The 20,664-nt window shown below is 47.3% G+C and overlaps 1 protein-coding gene and 1 long non-coding RNA gene across 2 annotated transcripts in view; one reads left to right on the top strand and one right to left on the bottom strand.

Annotated features, from left to right (window-relative positions):
• wge (winged eye) overlaps positions 1-20,664 on the bottom strand; it is a 215,585-nt gene that overhangs the window by 132,137 nt on the left and 62,784 nt on the right. The window lies entirely within an intron of this gene.
• Positions 434-8,703, top strand: LOC135918920 (uncharacterized). Its single transcript, XR_010569828.2, has 3 exons — positions 434-1,613; positions 3,096-3,232; positions 8,353-8,703. It is a non-coding gene; the product is annotated as an uncharacterized lncRNA (long non-coding RNA).

The following is a 20,664-nucleotide window of genomic DNA, read 5'->3' on the forward strand; positions in this document are numbered from 1 at the left end:
AATTACCGGCTGCATTTCCCTTTGCACGTGAATACTGCTCTAATGCCATTACACTGTAGGATCTGTGGCGGTTCGAGGGCATGCGACAATAAAAAAAACCCATACAGCCATCAGCAAGTCTTAGCTTGAGCAGATCTTTAGGAGCTGGGCAAGACTCTCACAAAAAAAAAAAGAGCTTGGCACCCCTCTTACAGGCATTGTCAACTCTGGGTCCCACCGCTGACTGTACATTTCCGGTAAAAAAAAAAAATCACACCGAAACTCCTCTCGGATTTGTCTAAGTGTGCGTAAGCATTGTGACTCTTCCTCATCTACACGCAGTCCATGTCGTTATCAATGTTATGAGACTTGAGCCGACAAGTATAAGCGACAGCGCTGCGGCGACACGAGCTGCTCTGGTCGGCGGCGCAAGCGAAGTACTGCAGGTGGCGGGGCCAGGCGCGCTGGTGACGTTCCGTTCGTTTTGAGCTGTTATCGCTCTTTAGCCCTCCTCATCCGCGCCGAAACATTATCAACCGTTCTCCGGCGGCGGCTGCTTGTGGCACGGCCGCGCGAACCGTATCTTGAAAGCGAACTGCATTGTGGACAGAGTGTGCCCACTGCTGAAACCTTCCCGCGCTGTGTTCGCACCGTTTACTTCGCTTTGAAAACAGACGCGCGTACACCTATCTTGAAAGTGTTCTGCGAAAAGCGCATAGTGCGGCATGAGCTGAGAGCTTCGTGAGCGCAGTGTTCTCGCCGCTTCGGTCGCGTTGAAGCGAGAGCTAGCACGAAGGTGAATTCACTCGCTGTTGCGGGTTCTATTTTGAAACGTATCGTGTGGTACGGACTGACGGACGGATGTTTTTTCTTGTTGGAGAAGTATAGAAATGCTTACGTTATAAAAAAAATCGCAGGGTTCGCGAATTTCGCGATAAGAACCAACACCAACCCACTCCTCGGCGCCCCGCGGAGCGATGCCGTCTTGATCGCCCCCTCCCAACCCCGGGAAAAGGGACACTACCTATCTCAGTTGAAGAAACGATGATGAAACGTTAACGACAAGAACGGCATCTCCTAACGAGTTGTCTTATGGCCTCTGAGATTTGCGCGCGCAGCTGGCGCGCGCGAACCTGGGAGGCCCTAATTGGCCGCTTAATAGCATAAAAAGACAAAGATAATGCCAAATGACACAGTTAAAAATTCAAACAAATAACTGATCTTAATTATACTGTTTGGGAAAAAGAAATAAAAAATTAGACAGCCGCAACACACGCCACTAAAGCCACCACCGCCGGCATAACGCGGAACCAACAGTTGGCAACATTCATTCGCGCGTCATTGCTTCGTTCGCTTCGTCTTCGCAACGAGAGCCGCCATCTTCTCGCGCCTAACGTTTTGTATGGCTTTGTTCTCTGCAATCCGCGCACGCAGCTCATCGGTGGATGCACGTCTGCTCGGCGTCGCAATGCGGCCTGCGTCATTTTTTGGTGTTCGCGCAATCGGTGTGAAGCATGTCGCATGTGAAATGTTTGGTAGAAGTGCCTCACGTCCAAGTCAAGCCGCAGTACGGGTGTATGGCTGTGCGCCCTGTTCTCGGAAGCGTCAACGGCTTTCCGGCATGCGGATTTCAGGTACGTGCAAATGCGTTTCGCCCTCCTATTGAGCTCCGGCGCAAAGCGTGCAATATTTCATGTGAAAGATGCAGTGCCCGTCATCATGGTGTGAATTTCGAGCGGCAAACGAGAACTTTGGCATTTAGAGCACACCGCGGCTGCTAAGTTAGCGTGGAAATTGTTTTACGTTACCGTAATATGTTGCTGTCAGTCTAATCTGCGGCTTGTGGACAGCTAGCCCATTGACTTTTGCTTGTGGCAGCGATAAGTATATAAATTGAAGCGGTAATAATTTTCGAGAGCAGAGAGTTGTTTCGCTCGATGTTTGGTCGTGTTCATGGCGTTATGAAAGCTAGAAAACTAACTGGCTTTATCGTGCTTAGTTCCAACTCCACGGGGCGTAACGTTGGAGCTGTATATGCTTGTTTTCGGTGTCACGAGTACCACTTTCATGCTTTTGTTGCATGAGAGGTAGCTGCTGCATGCCGTCTGGGCAGAATACAACAAAAGCAATTTCGTCACTTTCATACGTATGCAATGTGACGTAACAAAATTTCCAGCGTTTTATTCGGAGCGTAAATATCCAGTATAGTTTAGTAAGAAACTCGAATTCTGTCTTAGCTTAGTAGGCGTGAAACAAGTGAAACTCTTTCCTTTTTGAATTCGCCCGCAGATGCGTCATCGGGTAATTGACAGTAGCTTCGCTACGTGAGTTGTTTTATGCGCCAATATTGCCTGGTTAAGTATCCTGTTAATTTATGCCGACGCTCGTTCATCTTGATTTTAAGCGGTTACTATCCCCGAGTACCGGACGATGCCAAACTTGTGAGGTGTAGCAAACGCGGGAAATTCAATGTGGCGTGGCTGCAAGTTCCTGTTTTTACGTTTCTTGCATTCAAAGCCAACAGAGTATCACTGATTTATTTTCCATTTCTGCTGTACTTGATCAATCTAATGTGACAACTGCATTTGCTCTTTAATGTTCTCCATTTACTGTGTATTCAGCTTGGCTGCCGTCCTCTCTTCAGAGGATGCTGCTGTGATAGCTCTTTCGTATAGCACATGCCTCTAGGCTCTTGTGTTTCAAGGGCTCTGGCGAGGCAGCAGTGCTCCAAGTAATTTTACCATCCTGTATATTTTCTATTTTGCATCATTCTTCCACGATGGATTTTAATGTTCATACTATTTGTCATTAGTCATCGCCATAATTTTATAGCACGTAGATTTTACGCACTTTACAGCGACAATTTTTAGGCCAGTTTACAGCCAAGTTACATCTTCCATAATACATCGTCAACATTACCACTTGTCATGGCCCTCTTTGGCCAAACGTGGCCCTTGCGCCATAAAACACCACACATCATCATCATCAGCTTGGCTGCCAGAAAATGCTTGAATTTCTTTCAGTATCCAAGTGACGAAATATTCCACTGACGGCCGTGTGTGAAACACGCAAGATGACAAAACTGATAGCAAAATGATGAGATATTTCTTTTATAGCGTTTGGACTCGACTTTTGGTGAGGCTGTCGATCGACCTTGGGCCTGGTGACAGCACACCCGACATCGCCAAAGTGCAGCCTATCAGTTGAGTGCCCCCGAATGGACCATCAACATCGGAAACTGAAGCAGAGCCAGGTAGGGCCAATTTTTACTTTGGAACAGAATACTGACAGCTGCCTCTTTTTTTAAGAACTAAATAACATATTTACAAACCAATCCTTTCTCTTTGTGCAGCCTACATAGAATTGTTTTTTGTTCTTATACAGACCTTCAGAAAGCAGTTCTTCTGAACCCTTTTTGCATGCACAAATAAATAAAGGGGAGTTCACTTTCTGAAGAAATTGATGCACTGAAATGTGCGTTCGACACACAATGAGATGCAAGGTAACCAACAACTTTAAAGCGGTAAAAAAACAAGTTTGAAACAAGTTCTAACATCATAACCCGCCTTGGCATACGGATCTAAATATAACAGCAACAGAGGTGCATGCAGAGAAGTGTTTGTAAATGTTTGCAAGATATGTACATTGTCCATGAAATTGTTTTATTTACTTAGAGCTTCTTGGTGCCATGGCAGTGCAGTAAAAGCTCAAAATTATGCCCCTGCTCCTAATAAAGCACCTTTAGATATTAAAATTAAATTATGGGCTTTTACATACCAAAGTCACAGCCTGAAGTTTTGGGAACCTGGCCTTCTTTAATGTACACCTGAATGTAAGTGCATAAGCGTTATTGCATTTTACCCTCATTGGAGGGCAGCTGTCATGGCCTAGATTGAAGCTGGGACCAGCATGACTGAGCAGCATGGCATCATAGTAAGTGGGCTATAACACTAGGCCAAAATGAGAAATACTGCTTAGAACTACCAACTTCTTGGCTCACAAGCACTTTGCACTAAGTTAAAGGAGTATGGAGTACTGACAGCGACTGTTTATGTACCAATTTCTTTTTAACCTGACTCCATTATTAAAGTGCGAAGCTTCAATTAGTCAAAACTGGCCTAAATTACAGAACCAGCTCAAAACACGCACCATGTATAGCTGGATTTGGACATGAAAATGGAGTCAATTCATGTCGCCGAAAATGGAGGTGGCAGTCACACTATTTCATGCATTTTGCCTAAAACATAGTCAATAATTAATCAATTTCTAAAATATTCTTTTCAAAAAGTTTTTTTTCAAGCATGAAAGGAGGAGCCAAATGGTGTTCAGGTGCACGAGCGGTTAGTTGCACGGCACTTGCATGTGTTCACTGGCTTCTTTCAAGCTTGAAAGAAACATTTGTTGCACCTATTGAGCAGTAGAAAGCTGGATTGGGAATTTTTCAGGGTGCTCTACAATTTTCGCACTGACACTTTTGCTTTGAATATAATATTTGAGCAGTTAAGTAATCGTTAACTAATTACCTAATTACGAAAAATGCAAGAATTGGTTTCACTTGCTCAAAACGATGGCAAACGACATTACCTTGGTGCTGTCCAGCTACGTTGCAGTTGTACATATTTAAAGCTTGCATGTGTTATACAGACCACCTGGTAATTACAAGGCATATATAGAAGTGGCTAAGTTGTGTAAGCCAGCCATGTGTAGCGAATCATGAGAAACAGCCATGTTTCTTTGACTTAAGGGCATGATAAGATTGACATGCTCGACACCTTGTATCAGTGTGTTCTAGGCCTGTTCGTAGTTTAGCTACTACATAAACAATATTTCTCCACGTGTAAGCTCATATGCATCTTTCAAGTATATTGCCTCGTGTGTCCAAAATAAACCATCCTCGCGCTTCCTTCATTATGTCTTTATCTGTTGCTGTGCTAAATTTTTAACATGCAACTGCACAAATTTTCATCTAGTTTTCATGTTTCCTCGTTGTTTGGTGGCTTTATTTCTGAACAAGTTGTTTTCGTTAAACCCTGTTGCACACAGCAGTACACAGCATTTCTGCCTAGAGTGGGAATGGTTTTTTTTTTTCAGATTGACATAAATACACCTTGCCTGGGCAATGTAAGGCATTCTACATAACACTGCCATGCAATAATGTTTATATTGTATTCCAGCATCATGCAGAACTGTTTACTTACCAGATTAGAATATGTATAAGTGTTGGAAGTAACAGAACTGGAAGAAGCCAGCAGATAATGAGGCCAAGGAAAGCATACAGGAACATGTGTTAAGTTTTTTTATATGAAGTATAGAAATGATAAATTCTGGGTAAGTGAAAGTGGATTAAAAGATATCCACCTGTGGGTGGAGAACGGACCCATAACCTTCACATTACACATGTGATATACTAACCACTGTGGTACTACTGCCGTGTTCGAGCGTCGACAATCTTAGGGGCCATTGTGGATGGTTGAATGCTGCCTCGGTGGCACAGTGGTTAGTGCATCGCATGCCTAATGCAAAGGCTGTAGGTTCGTTCTCCCCCCATGCCTGGTTTTTTTTTTACCATTTTCATTTCCCTTTATCATTTCTACATTTAAATAGAAAATTACAAATAAGTTTCCACGTGCCTTCCCTGGCATCTTCCAGCTGTGATTCAGAAAAATTTTGACCCTCAGTATCCTTTCTTCTCCTTTGGAAGAACAGGAGCTTCATTTTAAAAATAATGAATTCACCTTGTTCAGTATCTCAATGTGGTCTCAAATCTTATCATAGCATGTGTATTACTAAGTGAAGTTTTTGTTAAGATGATATAGCATGGGACCTAATTAGTAGCCTTTGTGTACAGATATATGACTAGTCTAATAAATAGGAGGATTTTAAGAAGCACTTCTAACATGGTCTGAGCATGTGTTTAAAAAAACTAATCTAGCATGATTTCAGGCATAACTGTTGCCCCTGAAAAATATTTGGATAATATGCATTGGCATTGTTTTTAGAGAGCACCAATACTGCTTTGATAGAGGTAGCCTCGTGGAACATGAAGCATCGCTTCTTGCTGAGTCAAGGAAATATTTGCATATCTGAGGTGCATGTGTCATAAGCTCGAATGCTGTTTAGAGGCTGCTAATAAGAAAATTACTTGACTTGCCTTCCAGAGATTGCTTCAGTAGTCTATGCTACTCCATCATAAACAATTTACCAGGGTGAACATTCACCACAGTTGGCTTTGCAATGTTTATGCAAAATACCACAATTGGTTACTAGACATGTGACTGCACTAAAACTTGGAATTAATGACCAGTAAGATTTATGGGACCAGCAAAACTTAGTTTATTACTCCAGAACAAAATGCGAGGCACTTCGGTTATTTCTGCCATAGAGTTTCTTACAGTAATTACTAGAGGGAACTCTGGCGCTGCAGTCGTACCACCATGGGAATGATGGGAAGCACATGGATTTGTCGGATAATCGTGCTTGTGAATTCAGACGTTCTTGTGGCTTCGTATATTATACGCTATATAAATCTCATTGCCGTAAATTTCAGCGCAGTCTATACTCTTCGAAGTGCAGAAGACGGCGTCAACACGCACAATTGCTATTAATTGCAACGATTGAGCTTGTCCAGGTAGCCAAATCAAAGGGCGCCAAGCGTCTCAAGGCACTGGTATGCCCGCGATAAATTCATCAGGGCGTTGCACTCGCTTGTCGTTACATGCCTCCGTGGCTTAATGGTTTCAATATCAGACTTCTGTTCTAGAGTTCCTGTGTCTGAATCCTGTCGTCGGACGATTTTCATGTTTATTTATTTATTACACAGTATATTGTTGAGAATGACTAGTTTACAAAGTCACAAAGCCGTTTGAAGCCAAACAGATGAAGTTTAGGCAAATCCATGTACTTCCCATAATTTCCATGCTGCTACAGCCGTTCTTGTTTGATCTCCTATGGACACTAACGTCAGAGTTCCCTCTAGTAATTATTGTATGAAACTCTGATTTCTGCGCCTCACTCGTGCAGAAGCGGCACCACACCTGCTGCGTAAACATGCACTACCTTTCGGCCAAGTGCAGGGAATGCTGTGAACTCGCCCTGTACAAAGCCTGCACTAAGTAAAACGAATCACAACGTGCAGGTGCTGCCACGTTGAACTGGTGGAATGAGGAGTGAAATTCAGCACCTCCTGAACTAGTTCAGAAAGTGCAGGTTAATCTAGTGGAGATTATATAGTAACAGAAGTTGAGTGATTCTGCGTTACATTCACGAAATATACTTCATGATACTTTTCCATTTATTTCATCAGTTATTAAGGATCCCTTTTGCATTGTTGGACAAAACTACAGAATGCCAACATATTTTCTAGCATTCACTGGTAACAAACATGTCAAAACTTGTTCTAGTGTCTGGATTGCCGCTTTAGCCGTTAACCCCCAAGTTAATTCCGGAAAAATGCACCAAATTTTTTACGTACTCAATTTTTCGGCGTCATTCTCATTCTAAAAATATATTACTTCATTGGTCTCTGGTTAGAAATAACACAAAAATAAGAGCTGCTCTTGAGGGCAGCTTTCCCTCAATGCCGACTGTAACACATCTTTGACAATACGAGCAGCATAACATCGGGCAGAAAGAGTGCAACTCGTCATTGGCGATATTGGTACTACCTCCAGTCACTAGTACAGCTTGGGATCAATGGTTAAATGTTGCGACTTTGTTGATGCCCAATTTTAATTCTGCAGCTGTTACACTTGGGTGTAGCACGTGTATGTACGTGTGCATGCATTAAAATGACTTCACGCTAGAGCAAAGCAACTGTAGTGCAGAGAGGCATTAGTCATCTTTATATATTTGCTTTGTAAAGATGCACTAAGTTTATTTTTTGCAGTATAGGCTTGGCGCTAATTGGCCAAAGATGCCCTTGTGCTACTAAAACCTATCAATTAATTCGCTTTTTGCAGTAGCAGGTGCTTATTCCTTTTTCAGGATCGGTCTGTGAGTTTTAATTTGTTTTTCTTGAACTGTGCAATTTCCACTCACAGGACTGCATGTCATGTGAAGTGTTCCTTTTTCAATCAAGAATGTTGAGGTTGTGTTTGTGAAACTCGATTTCTTGCCTCAAACGAGCTTGTACAAACTGACCAAGCTGATAATTCTACCTGCTTATATATTAAATGTGTTGCGGTTATGAACCCTCATAATGAATGACACACAGTATAAAAATTTTATCTAATAAAACGATTTAATGAAATTTTTCATGTTTTTCGCGTTCGTGTTCACTTCTCTACTCTCGTGTCCTGTCTGCATGTCTCGCCTCTTTTTTTTTGCATATTAAATATCGTATAAACTTAACCATGCTTTTTTACCACAATGCAGGGGGAAAAAGCTCCGGTAACACCATGCATTCAGTATGGTGGCCCAGACGTGTATGCAAGCAACCTCCTTCATGTGGACCAAGAACTACTCTGCAGTGTCTCACAGTCTTCCATGCGAAGCCCTCAACATTCTCGTCTCAGTGGAATGGCTGCCCATCTATCTGCGTGTCCATCACCAAGACGGCTAGTTGTAAAGCTCCTGTACCCGTTTAAGAAAGCTTAATGATTTTTTTTATTTAGTTTTCACGGTTGGCCGTAGAATCTTAACATTTTTGATGTTTCTAACGTTTTTACCTGGCACAAAGTGGCGCAATAACTTTAAACCAGTGTAATGTATTTAAGTGAAGCTCACTCTAATGCCTATGTGGTTTTGTTTGTATTTAAGAAATTTGAATGTCTGATGAGGTAACAGCATTTAAATTTGTCATCGTGGCTTGGTTCAATGAGCCGCTAGGAAATAAGATGCAAAACTTATCACATGCCAGTTGTAGCATTTTTGTATTCATGACTAAAGTATACACGTTTCAAAAGATGGAAAGTGGGGAAAAAAAGCCTCAAGAACATAATCATCCTAGGATTGTCATGTCCTTACAACTCTGCAATGACTAATGCCTCATGCATATTGGGAGCACAATGGTCGCAATGCCTACAGGTATACTTGATAAGAGACTAGCTTGCAAAAATTTAGTTGAGAGTTAGCGCTCATCCTGTCTGCTTCTAGTCTGTGTCCATGCCACTTCGCGCTACAATCCAAGATCATGTTACTGTACCAACTCGCCCAACTTTTTATCCTTGTGTTAAAGACACACTCAGACTTGTTCTTACTTATGTGACCGGTTATTCTTGTGCTTTATAATAAGATGCAGTGCTTTTCGAATGAAAACGTGATATTTAGTAGTGAGGTTATTTAAAAAAACTTCTGCTTAAAATTTAATTGAGCAAGCCTGTGCCATTGTTCGGTGCTTATGTCTTTGTATTGGTATGGTTTTACTCATCTTCCTTTTTACTTTTAAAATGTGCAAACATTATTATGTAACCATTTCTCTTGAATGAAATAAATACTTCTGACATTTCGTCACAAATTTTACAATGATGTTGTTCAATTACGTAACCTTAGACTAGCTGATTGTTGTTCTGGTAGCTTAACTTACAATGCCTTTGCAATATTCAATGCAAGCACATGGTGAAAAATAAACTAAGTTATTGGGTACAAGCTGGTATCTTTCAGTAAATGGAGCATACATATATTTCAGGAAATAGTGCATGCTTATATATTGAACAGCAAGGACAGCTACACATGCTGTTTTGTTCGTAAATGCTGAAACATGATTCGACGTGGAAGCACTTTGTTCTTTGGCTTTGAGTGCTACCTTTAAGTCATGTGTCAAAGTAGTAGTAGAAGCATCCCGTGGCGATAAATGACAACTTTGATGAATAGAGGTGTAAAATGTGTGCTTAAAACGGCAAAAAACTGTTTGACAGGCAAACATATGCTTCTGTAGTACTGTTCTTGTTACCGTCGCCAATCCATGCATTGCTTGTGCTCTATTGCATTCAATATGAGCTACAACAACGAGCTGTGGTGTCTTTCCCTCCTGGTCGAGCTGGTGTTGCGAAAATGTTTGACCAAGAAAAGTGGAGGTTTTTAATTATTTCTGAAATGCATGTAACTATGCTTTTGGCTGTGTGCTGTTTCCACGGGGTTATAAGTACTGGTGCACCAAGGTGCGGGAGATCCTGTGTCCTTAGTGCAGCGCGCATTGTTATTGCGCTCTGCATCCGACCGGCAGTGTACTATCACTGCAGAGGAAGATTACGAAAAGCATGGCCTGTGTGCCTTGCTGCAATGGTGAAACCTTCAATTGTTTGCCTGAAAGGGTCGCACGTTATGCTACCACATGACGGACCAGAAGCGCAATATGACGACGCCTCACAGATTCTGGCTCATACTGAACAAGGTAGTACCGTAGCTAAGGCTAGGCAGCATTCACAACAGCTAGTCTGCCCATTAACTACATGGCTGTAGTGAACGCTAAAATACTTGCAGGGATAACACCCTTTTGGAAGCGTGTTGTCCATGCTACACCCATATTGAAAGGGTGGTGTCTCTGTTACACCCCATATAGAAAGGGTGTTGTTAGCTTTACACCCATAGGCAAGGTGACGTCATATTAACACCCCTTCTCTTGTAGGGTGTTAATTTGCACCCTTTGCTTGAGGTGTAGCTATACACCCAAAAAGGGTGTCACCCATGGGACAAGTCATTTACACCCTTAAGGGTGTTAAAATTTTTAGAGTGTAGGGGGCACCGAAGACGACAGAGAAGGGCAATTTCTCTGTCGCTTAGCGTGTGCCGTTTGAGCTACACATCGCTTCAGTTCGCAACCTCCTTGGAACGGAAGGAACTTAGGTACTGTTGACCAAGAAAATCTAACCGTCTGTCAATGACTTGCGCGTTTAATGTGTATCGCTCACTTATGGGGTGCCTCTTGTCAGGATTGGGGGCTCAATCCCTTTTTCCGTGGTCCTTTGCCAAGATTGGAGTACGGCATGAATTCGAAGGTAGCTGGCCCATGCCGTCGTCCAACTTATTTACGCTGAGATCGTTGATGAAGTGAAGAACTGCTTCTCATCGAGAACGAGGAAAAAGGGGTTTATTTACAGAAAATTAACTCAGTCTAACATGACTGTTTGAGAAAAATAGTATTAGTCCAACAGGACTGCATGAGAGAAGTGAACCAGTCTAACATGACTGCTCAAGAGAAGTGTGTCCAACAATCGCACAACCACAGTTTTTATACACTCGATCCGCTGGTCCTACGACGCGGCGGCTGTTCGTTTACACACCACCAACTCGCAGCTGCTCTGAAGACCAGTTTTCAGACACAAAGGCACACACATTCCGAAGCCCAAGCGACGGCGTTGAAGGTGGTGCCGTTCCGGAAAATCGACGCCGCTCGAGGGACGCTCGTTGTTTTGCAACATGCTGAACCGTGAGAGCGCAAAAATAAGACGTTCCCGCGGTAGCTTCTTCAGGCGTGTCAGATCAGCGCCGCGTTGAGGAACTCTGGAATCATTGTCCACACACCAAACTCGTCTTGTCACAATGTCGAAGCGGGCTGGAGGAAGGCGGCGGATTCCAGCGCAAAGGTCGCTTCTTTGAACGCCTCGCAGCTGCAGCGGCGGAGAGCGGGAGGTGCGCGTCTTGCACCCCTTGTCGTAATCGGGTGGCAAGGTGACAATCTTGTTGTGCAACCCGCCGTTCTTTACACTCTTCACATTCCAGTTTTAAGTTTCACGTAATTATCTCATGAAGAGGCAAGGTGCTGCTTTGCATGTAGTTCAATAGACAATGCACGAACTTCGAACCATTCACGATTTATAGACAATACCGTTTTCGCCGCATCGCTCCATGACACGGACGAAAACAGCGAAGTCCCTGGGGAGTAACTGTTGCCGTTCGTCCTCCCATTGCTCTCTTTCCGAGCAGGGACTAAACACTTACTCTCCGAAATTTGCACACGGCACGCACATTCATGCAGTTAGTCCTTTGAGGGACGAAAGCGCCCTTATTAGGACTAACGGCGCAGTTACTCCCGTTTTCCCCGGGATTTTTCTTAGAGTGTAGTATATATATGACAGCGGACACTAAAACTGCCGCAGCGCATCCTGGCCGATGCTGGTTCTGTACAGGCTATACAGACGACAATTGAACTAAAGCTAATAGGAATGATTTGTTTTTATTTTCTCTATAGTTTCCTTTTACGTGAACCTGCATGTCGATTCACCGCCGCGCCGTATCCAACATGCACGAGCTGTACACGCAGGCACGGCAGTTCGGTGCTGTCAATTAAGGCGATAGAGAAGCCCAAGAGGAATCCGCGCACGCTACCGAGATACAGGCGGCGGTCTGTGATGCAGGCGTGAGGGATTACAGCCGGCGCAAGGCGCGGACGGCAGCGAGTGTAGTGTATATATATATCACACGAAATTGTCTCGTTCCTGCAAGCAGAACCGAAGCCTTCGGATCTGTTTGAAACAGCTTTCCCTAGGATCTGGAGAGCTTCGGAGGAAATGCGCCCCCGCGCGTAGTTACGAACTGCGGATTGTGAGTCGCTAAGAACCACCTCGCAGAGGGGGTTGGTAAGCGTTGCTAAGGTTACGGGGTTGCTGGGGTTGCTCCAGGGTTGGTAAGCGCAAGCACAACCCCTTCCGCTGTTTCTGGGTATTCCATGCTGACACTATACACGCGTGCGTAAGCCGGGAGTTAACGTTTACGACTACCGCCGTGAACCGGTGCTCTCGCGTGTATTCTGCTGCGTCTACGAAGCGCGTAGTCCTCTTCCCACCAAAGGAGCGCAGCAGTGCCTTGGCACGGGCCTGGCATTGGCCCCCGTTATATTCGGGATGCATCTTTCGAGGGGTAGGGGCTACGATCAGCGTGTCGCTGAGGTCGGGTGGAATGACCTGTTTCTGACCGTGTTGGACGTGGTAATCGAAGCCGAGTTTCTGCAGGATGTACCGGCCCGTGGTTGTCAGGGACATGCGCCTCTAGGTGGCCGATGGTGCAAGATACACATGATGTGTACGAACATGGCTCTTACAGAGTTAAGTCGCGCTCTGCCTAACGCTACATTCCATACAGCCCAGGGCATTACAATAAAAAAAAAAGAACGTCACCGCTGGCCACGTAACTCAAGCTCACTGCGGCGAAAATGTCTCTCCAATGTCACCACCACAAAGAGGACCTTGCCCTCGCCCCATCTTTCTGTCGAAGACCAATTCTTACGTCTTATATTTTACTGTTGACTTCACGAATCACGCCAAGCACCGAAGCGACTGCACACAAGCCGTTGCTCAGTGGAACTTCTACACTCCGATCAAGTAAAATATACGGTGAATGTCTTATCGGTGCCTTACCGCCACTGTGATCCGTAAATACAATGATACGCGAAACATTATGAAAAGAAGGGGAGAAAATTTTCGGCATATACGTAAATCAGCTTTTTTTTTTTGTCCTATCTGTAATAAGACAGCGTCTATCAGCACCCCGTTGTAATAAGCCTCGTGTGTTATTGGATCTGGAGGACAATCCCACCGCTGTCCACCAGTTCTTGGATCTTGCCGTAGAGTGTGGGAGTTGGCCATTATTGAGGAGGATATTGAGATGAAAACTGGAGGTTTGTTTACATTATTAACAGTTATAAAGTCATTGACGGCAGGCAGCAAATCGGACGCTGCGGCCCATGGCAAGAAGCCCGAAAGAGATGAAAGAATGAAGGAATGACGGAATGCTTCTCTCGGCTCCCTGTCGTTTTTAACCCCTTCGGTGTCTCGGGGTCACGTCATTTTTGGCCAATCGTCGAGGCCGCTCAGGTGTCGTCATTTTCCACCAATGGTAGGCGCCTGTGCAAGTGCCGTCACATAATCGGCGGATGGTGGTTGCTCCAAGGGCTCCACTGTAGGAAGGGTGACTTGACACCGGCGTTGCCTCATGGCTTGCAAGTGCCGTCACAATCGGCGGATGGGGGTTGTTTTCGAGCGACCTTTCTGAGCTGCAAAACAACTTCGCTCGGGATCCGGATTACCTGGAACCATGCCAGGCTCCCGTTGCACTTTCGGGAAGAGTCAAGCAGTGGGACAATAGCTCCACGTGCGGCGCACGAGGTGGGGGTCGCCAACTTGTCTGGACGTGCTACGCCTTGGGAACGTCTTAGACGCGCTTCTGCGCACCTTAATTGGGTGTGAAGGCGATTGGATGTGGTTTAAAGCGACCGTGAGCGGATTGGTAGAGCTGAGTGATTTCGCGGAAAGCAATGGCCGGATTTGGTTCTAGATCCTCAGGCGGCGGGTGTTCAAGCGATGCCCGGTCGTTGAGCGCGCGGGCTGAGGCATCAGCGGCCTCATTTCCTTATAAACCCGTATGTGCTGGAGTCCAGATGACGATACGCGTCGCGGGACGGTCCCGGTACTCACATCGCATTCTCGTAAGATTTTGGCAGCGCGGCTGGCTATGCGCCCTTTTTCAATGTTTCGGCAGGCACCCCGGGAGTCGGCGATGATGACTCTGGAGTCGGCGGAGGCAACACTCTCGTGCAGCGCCGTGGTGCGTCCGATGGACGTCGCACGCAGGGTGCCTCTTCCGGCGTGGCGCCGAAGGACGGCGAAACGCGAGCCAGCGCCGGTCCAGTGCTTCCGCCGCCGGCCAGCGCACGCCCGAGCGCGGCTCCGAGCGGCACGCGTCGTTGCCAGCCGGTCGGTCGGGCCGGCCTCGCCGACCCAACCGGTTTGCTGCGAGCCGCCGAAGACGCCGAGAACGCTGCCGCCCGTGCTCCGACATCCGTGTTCCCACGTTATATGCACACCGAGAGAGAGAAGGGGGGGGAGGGGGGGCACACAAATCTTCCCCGCGGTCGAGAGCGGACCGAACCCCACCACGTGACACGTTGCCCTCGCGTGTCGCAACACTCGGCAGCGAAAGAGGAAAAGAAACAAAGCAATAATAACGGCGCTCGGGCCCCGGTGCACGCAGCGGGAACAAGGCGACGCGCCGTGCTTCTCGTCGGCAAACGAGCCCTCGCATGTACGCAAAATACCCGCAAGGCTTACAGACGTCGCGCCCAACGCGCACTCTACTGCAGTCGTTTCGAGGATTAGCGCGCGTGGGATAAAGATCGTTCGCCAAACGCGAGCGCTGCGATTTCATACCAACCCGTACACGCGCCGACCGGCGCTCGTGTCTTGCGTGCCGCAGCGAGCGTGCGCATGTGGAATCTCCTGCCGAGAGGAAATCAACAATGCGGATCCGACGACGCACCTCGCTACGATTTCTCGAGCAGAGCTTAGCGTTTGCCCGGCTCGGTCCACATTGAACGGGATATGAAGAAACGTGAGCGGTACGTAAAACATATTCGAGAGCACAGCGAAGCGTGCGTAGCGTTGAAACGCAAATGTAGGCATTCCCGCTATCACCTGCTTTCCAAACATCAACGCCGCCCGTCCCAGACGAAGCAAACACGGAGGAAAAAAGCACGGAATCCTTTATTTGTAGCCGTTTTGCACCTCTACAACTTGGATGGCAAGAAGACCCAGACGCTTAAAGATTGTTTGATAAGATCCGCGAGTGGATCTTATCAAACTCATTATCACTCTAACTGATTAAAAAGTTGTACGGAACTACTCGTGACCGTTCTGGTGCTTGAAATCAGTTTACAGATTATCTCTGACGAATGCCTAATCGAGAGTTCGCATTGGTACACCCGAATGTACTAGAAGAACGGCCAAATAAAGCAGGTCAATGTTTTCATCAGGTAACACTGAGTATCTTTTTCTGATGCACGCAAAAATCAAATGCATAAATATCAATGAAAAAAAAGAATTTTTTGGCAACGAAATCGAAGTCTAGCGGCCAGGCACGCTTCCGTGCCAATAGACCCTAATAACATACACGCATCCTTCATAATTACTTCGAATTACTTGCACGCACCAATACTGCTAACCATTCTTTCAAAAATATGACGGTTTAATCAGTGTGGAAAATATCACGTTGCATATACATGCTGGTAATTAAACTGCGTTCGAAAAGTAAAGCGACTGCTTGATGCTTGCACAGCCGCTCCATGTTCGCTACGACTTTTATTCCACTAGCTTGTATAGTTCCACTATAGCTTAACAGGCAAAGAAAAATACAAGTGACGCTCTGAAAAGACCGAACGTTATAACAACGCAATCACATCGTTCACCGCTTTTTGTGCTCGTTTTGAAGAATAGGCGCAAACTTTCATTCTGATTGGAAATGAGGTACAAATAAGCCCGACATTCACGAACTACAGAAAATCCTGTAGGTTTCCTACTCGATTCCCGTGGAGGAACCAGTATCGACGCACACCTAAAACAACACGAAAGTCAGGGACTGGATGCGCCGCGACAGGCAGATATCTCAGAAATCCGACTGTCGCTTAACCGCCACGTATTCCGGATGCGTAATTAACAACTGTCAATTAACGCGCTTTTCTGGGACGGCCACTGTCAGAGGAGCGGACGACATCGGGTGACGCTACGACGGCGAAACGCCGGCGAAACCCCACCGCCCCCCACCGGTGCGTACATACACCGCGGTGTGACGTGGACAACCGCGTGCATGATTACTGCAGCTGCGCGCGCATATTCGCCCACGCGCAGTTTCCGTTCTTGAACTTCACGGGCTCCGGCAAGCGTGCGGGCATCACGCGGCAACTGAGCCAGCAGCGTCCCCTCCAGTCCGCACAGCTGCGCTTACGCAGAAGCCGAGAAATATGCGCCGCCACAACGCACGAGGCCCGCATCGACTCCGTTCGACGGGCGATGCATCGGAATCGAGAACTGGTCCGATCAAACAATCGCGACAGCACAGACAGGTGTTCCGTCGTTCTTTCTTGTCATTCAGTCTGCGCCGTTCACCGCACTATTCACAAACCAGCCAGCGCAACTTCGTGAACACCCCCCCACCAAGGCTGGCGTCACGGTCACACGAAGAAAGGCGTACAGCTTCCAAGCAGCGCAGTCTGCTTCGTTACTGACGCGACCACGTCGATTGCTGCAAGACGACTCCATGCTGCTGCCAAAGTCCCGTCATGCCGTCACACTGCTAAAGGAAATTTATACTAGGACACGGACAGGTTCTTGTGCGAAAAACGAAAAGACAGGCTTGAGAAGGTGTGGCGAAGCACAACTTCGACGACTTCACTGAGAGCGCTATTTCCGAACGACATCGACGGAGAAGGCGGACAGAAATATTGTGAGCGCAACGAAGGTGGCAGGTTCTATAAACCAGTGATCAGAGCACAAAGTCAACGCCGCATGTGAGGAGATGCAAGGCCCGAGTACACGTGCAGAAACACGCGACAGATCGGAATGCTGCAGGCCTCGAACAGTGGCAGCTCTTATATGCTTTAAGGCTAAACCCCATGAGCGCGATATTGTGCGCGACAACGACGAGCGAAGGCATCGCTCGAACAGATCGCTTGGTCGACGTAGACAGCGCTTGTCTACGTCGTCCTTTTTTGATCTATGTATGCGCTGTAAGTGACGCTTGATAACATGGAATACCAACTAGCCCATACTCAAACCTTGCTTGTCGAGCGATCGCTCGGTTCTGCAAATCTAGTATTCGTCGCTCGTCGCCAGGAAGTGCTATGAAGCGCTCGCTCGCTTGGAGTCTGACTTCTGGGCGACGAGCGAACGCGACAGCCACCTCCCTCGCGTCGCTTGTCGCTGTCGCGCAAGAAATCGCTTGCATGGGGTTTATACTTTACGCCGAAGGCCTGATCGCTACTCCGCCCCTGGCCTCAGAGAACGCACCGGGGTGCACGTGCGATCTCGGAGGCCCTGCGGTAAGGCAGGGCCTCCGCAGTGGTAAGGCAGTGGCTCCGCAGCAGTGGCGGCTCAGAAGCGTTCTGCTGCTCAGCGCGAGCTCGCCGGTTTCGTTTTAGGTCGCGGCGGCAGTGCACGTTAAACGGAACCCGGGTGGTCAAAAGTAATCCGGAGCCAGTTTCCCACAACGGCGTCAATTAACTACGGTGACGCGTCGCAGGCCGCTGGTTGAAACGAGCGAGACCAGTGGTGGACTTGATCTACAGCGTCCCTATACTTATTGCAGAGCGTCTTTCCTCCATCTATACTTGTATTCTCCAATTCCGCGGAGAAGTTGAAGAACTGAAACGACGGAACAAATGTTTTTTTTTTTACGTTACTCGATTGCAAAGTGGGACGATAACGCAGACATGGTGTCACACATCGCCGAAACAGTTAACGGAAGTCTCAGAACGATCGCTACGCACAGGTGTTAAACAACAGACGTGACTCGAGAAATACGGTGTGCCTCTACGTTGCTCGGACGCTAATCGCAGTGTGACAGTCGCCGCGAGACCACCGTTCTGCCGTGGCCCTACCCGGCGAACCGTGTCCCGCAGAGTGGACACGGAGGGAGACGTCACCGCGCGCGCGCTTGCACGAGGAAAAATTGGGCAGGCGGGAAGGGGGAGAGACGAGCTCGGCACCTGCATGTGAGACGACGTAAGAAAAAACAATGGACAATGTCACGGCGAGCAGCATCCTTCGTGCGAGCCGAGCTGCAGAAGCAGCAGCTGGGAAAGCTCGCCACGTGTCCTTTTGTTACTGCTACCGAAAAAAACGGTTCTGGTCCGGCCAGCGAAGGGACGCGCGCACGCCAGGCACGTTTCGTCGTCGTGTTACTGCGAGACGGCACAGCGTCGGGGAACGCATGTCAGGTGCATGTGCCCGAAGTACGTACACGAGCCGCGCTCATTCGGTGCTCTCAACCGCGAAGCTCGCCTCGTAAACAGGGCTAAATGAGCACTCGAACGAACGGCGCTTTTAGGCGTGAAGAGCGTCACACGCCACCGCGATACGTCCGAGAAAAAAAAGGGTCGAAGTCGGTGAGTGCGCACGCCCTAGTGGACAAACATCGCCTCGGGAACATTAACGAAAAAGAAAAAGAGAAATCGATTTGCCGCCAGCGCAACACACGAGGCGGTGCGAAGCAGCTGAAGGACCCCCGCCCCCGGTGCACATAATGAAGCGCCCACGCACGGGCCCGTCGCCTCGGAGACAAAGAAGGCGCAGCAGCGAGGAGGGGGAGACGGCGTGAAATGTGAGGCGCGCCGACGGCGGAGCTCGCGCAAGCCAACTAGTTGCACACCGCGGCGGCCAGAATAAGCGATGCCTAAAACGTGGCGGCCACGACGCGTTTCCGGCTCCCCTGATCCGCTTTTCGAGATCCGCTTCTATTACTCAAAACGGAGGAGCCGTAGCTGGGGCGTGGATTTGGACACCACCGATGGACAAAAAGCGAGAGACGGGCTCACCGCAGCACCCAAAAGAGACAAAAAAAGCAGGCGGCCAGAGACTGCGACGCTCCGAGGTTCACGCGCGCAGACTCGAGTTCGCGTGGCTGCGGTGCGTACGGGGGCGGCCGCCGATGCCAGCCCCGCCACCACAACAGACAGCAGCGCGCGAGGCGCCCCCGCGCAATCCTGAAAATAGGCTCCCGCGGCCCGCGCCAAAGAACGACGCGCTTTCTCTCTGGGGGCACGGCGACACACGCGGGCTACCGCACTGCAGCAGCAGCGGGCACGGACCGCCAGAGAGCCTCGCACGCCACGTTTAAAACGAGAGACCAAACTCTTCTGTTCAAGCACACGTGAAAACCAGAAACGCTCTCGTTAAGCGACCACCAAGCTGACTTGAATAAGATTTGTTACATTTAAGAGAGAGCTCATGTATACCGACTGCAGTAGTAGTAGGAAGCAATATTACGATTTAGGACCTCGATTCAAAAAGAACGCTGACAAAAATGGGCAAGCTCGAAAAAGAAAATCTCAAAAACACGAAGCTTACAAATCCGTAACATGGCACCAAAACGAGATGAGCGAGTTTTGTAAACTGCATTCGTTTTATCATTTGAAGCGGACGAACGCGATATACGAGTTTACGGCTTATACGTGAAAGTGTGACAATGTTTACGAGGGCTTTGCAAAATTCATGCTCGTGAAACGGCGGCTTATTATAGGGGTGCAATACATCACTTTTGTCCGTTTCAGATGTTTCAACGGGTTCAGTTTACGAAGTTGGGAAATTGTTTCTTACTGCTAAGTTACAGAGCCGAAAACTTCGTGCTTCCTTTTCGAAATTTTCCAATCTTCAACACTTATATATATATCTGTGGTCTAAACCACAAAGCTGCTCCGTACATTTTGAATTTTACTTTTAAATGCAACAAACCTCATCATATTTACCGAGATAAACGGGAATAAATTATATCACAGGTACGCCTGAAGCCACAAGCACGAAGCTTAGACAAATCAACGTATTAACCGTCATTCCATGGCAACCGAACGATCGCCGCGCTAAATTTTCGTTCAGTAATTTATGCAGAAATCTCTATGCCTGAGACATGTCCTCCGAGATCTGGTCACGCAACCCTATTTTAAAAGAAGCCTGCAGAGACAGAGAGAGAAAGAGAGAGAGAAACAACTTTTACTGAAAACGGCAAGTGACAGAGGAGTTTATCTCTCCTCTTTTAGATGGCGGCTAGGAGTCCTTGCAGAGTACATTCCAAATTCATTGACTGTTTCCAACAGCAGTGTCATACAGACGGACAGAAAACAGACAACATTCGAACGCTCCGTTTCCTTTTCTGTCCATTTTTCTGCACTATGTTTGTTAAGATGCTTTTATCATTTCAACAACGATATTTTCCAGCGACGGCTTAAACGGCCAAAGCGACACCGCTATGTATATGTAAGCAGCTTTG

The sequence above is a fragment of the Dermacentor albipictus genome, chromosome 8 (genome assembly GCF_038994185.2).
Source record: "Dermacentor albipictus isolate Rhodes 1998 colony chromosome 8, USDA_Dalb.pri_finalv2, whole genome shotgun sequence".
Classification (NCBI taxonomy): Eukaryota; Metazoa; Arthropoda; class Arachnida; order Ixodida; family Ixodidae; genus Dermacentor; species Dermacentor albipictus.